The sequence below is a fragment of the Littorina saxatilis genome, linkage group LG7 (genome assembly GCF_037325665.1).
Source record: "Littorina saxatilis isolate snail1 linkage group LG7, US_GU_Lsax_2.0, whole genome shotgun sequence".
Classification (NCBI taxonomy): Eukaryota; Metazoa; Mollusca; class Gastropoda; order Littorinimorpha; family Littorinidae; genus Littorina; species Littorina saxatilis.
The window spans coordinates 9,632,412-9,635,150 of NC_090251.1; positions in this window are offsets into that span (position 1 = coordinate 9,632,412).

Here is a 2,739-nt window from a genome sequence, read left to right on the forward strand (position 1 = left end):
GGAGGCATGCATCGCAAAAACACTCGGCTGTTGAAAGACCGTGAGTTCAAATATCAACCATTTGCCAAAGAACAAAACTGAGAAATTACTTGCACCGTGAACGTCAGGTGGGGGCCTTGTTTTACATACTTTACGAAGAGTGACCTAGCAATCGTTTTCTTTTCCTTCCAAAACCAAGTAGTCTTGGCAAGGCGAACACAGTAAAATGGAATTGAGTCAGGTACCGATTCAGGTGGAAATTGGCACTTTTTCTCTGGCTTTCGAAACTACAAAACACTTTCAAAGAAAAACACACAAAGTCAGACTCATTGCCCTCCACCCCCCTCTCTACAATAAAACAAGTCGCGTAAGGCAAAATAACAACATTTAGTCAAGCTGTCGAACTCACAGAATGAAACTGAACGCACTGCATTTTTTCACAATGACCGTAGTCCGCCGCTAGTGCAAAAGGCAGTAAAAGTGACGAGTCTGTTTAGCGCGGCAGCAGTTTCGCTGTGCTGCATAGCACGCTTTACTGTACCTCTCTTCGTTTTAACTTTCTGAGCGTGGTTTTAATCCAAACATATCATATCTATATGTTTTTGGAATCAGGAACCGACAAGGAATAAGATGAAATTGTTTTTAAAACGATTTCGGAAATTTAATTTTAATCATAATTTTTATATTTTTAAATTTCAGAGCTTGTTTTTAATCCGAATATAACATATTTATATGTTTTTGGAATCAGAACATGATGAAGAATAAACTAAATGTAATTTTGGATCATTTTATAAAAAAATAATTGTAATTACAATTTTCAGATTTTCAATGACCAAAGTCATTAATTAATTTTTAAGCCTTCATGCTGAGATGCAATACCAAAGTCCGGCCTTTGTCAATGATTACTTGGCCAAAATTTCAATCAATTTGATTGAAAAATGAAGGTGTGACAGTGCCACCTCAACTTTTACAAAAAGCCGGATATGACGTCATAAAAGACATTTATCGAAAAAATGAAAAAAAAGTCTGGGGATATCATACCCAGGAACTCCCATGTAAAAATTCATAAAGATTGGTTCAGTAGTTTACTCTGAATCGCTCTACAAACACACACGCACAGACACACACACACACACACACACACACACACACACACACACACACACACACACACACACACACACACATACACCACGACCCTCGTCTCGATTCCCCCTCAAAACATTTAGTCAAAACTTGACTGAATGTAAAAAAAGAAAAAAAAGCCCCACTCTACCCCCCCCCCCCCCCCCTCTTATTTTTCACTCTCCCACACAAACAAAGAGAAAACAATTTCATATTTCGAAATACTAGGAAGTGCAAGGTGGCCGTGTTTTGATAATTAGATGTAGCTTTGATTACATGCTTGCTTTTGGTGCGTGGAGGATTTCTTGAAGAGGAAGGAAGAGGAGGAGGGGGCTGGTGAGTGATTCCGCCGAACACTTGTGAGGCAATATTGTTGCTGTTGTTGCAATCCATGTTGCTGATACTGCTGTTGTTGTTGTTGTTGTTGTTAATGTTGTTGTTGTTGTCGTCGTCGTCGTCGTTGTCGTCGTCGTCGTCGTCGTTGTTGCTGCTGTTGTTGCTGCTGCTGTTGTTGCTGTTGTTGCTGCTGCAGTTGTTTTTGTTGTTGTTGCTGTTGTCGTCAAAAAAAGCGTCAACTCTTTTTTCCATCGCATTTTATCAGCGTCTTCGGCTCTTTCATAATAGTTTAACGTTCCCGCAGCAATAACATCCATGGTAGCTGTAGCTATAAAAGTATGATGACGACAACAAATAGAAGAGAGAGGAGGATGACGTAAATTCAGCAGGAGCTACAATAGCAGCAACAGCAGAAGCTAACCCCCACAGCAGTAAATGTTTTAGAGATAGGAAGAGAGCTGTTTTGCAGTTCTAGCAGCTAAAACGAGCTCCAGGAAGGCAGAAACGAGAAGTATGGCGGACCACCTGTGCCTTACCTGTCTTCCTCATCACGCGTACTCATTAAACTCATCGCCACTCTTTCATCCTCCCGCCGACACCTGGCTGCCGGGGAAAATGCTAATGCTGGCTTGCAACTCTGGTATTCTGCAGACGAACTTGTTTTGTTCGTGTTGTGCTGTTCTCATGGAAGACTTTCAACCAACTTCTCACCAACTTTAGTTGGTTAGAAGTCTAAAGTTGGTGAGAAGTCGCTCCCAAGTCGCTGAGGCCAAGTCAGTGAAAAGTCTGCCATGTGAACGGTCCCGGCGATTTAGATCCAATCGAGTTCAGATTTAGGATTTCCTTAATTTCTGTTTCGCAATTTTCTAAGCGGGATAAAGCATTATGCTTTAAGTAATATGGTGGAGTGTTTGGTGAAAAGGTGGGAGGGGGTGAGGGTAGACGGGTGTACGTTACAAACGTAGGCCAGAGGTAGAGGTGAACAATAAAAAGAAAACAAACAGGTGAATGGTATTGATTCGTGGGGGTGGAACGGGGGGAGGGAAGGGGTTGTAAAAGTGTAGTCTGGTTAAAAAACATTTAAAAAGTCGAAAGTGCAGACGATACAAGAAAAAGTAGAATACAAAAACAGAAGAAAAGAAATTAATTGCAGAGGAGCAAAGACAGCAACACAGGTGACACTCACATTGACAAGCAACGCAATACAAGCACTAAAGAGCACAACCAGGCGCAACAACTCTCACTGTAAATTACCAAAGCAAAAAGGGAGATAACTATTCGTTGCTTGGATAGCCTTGA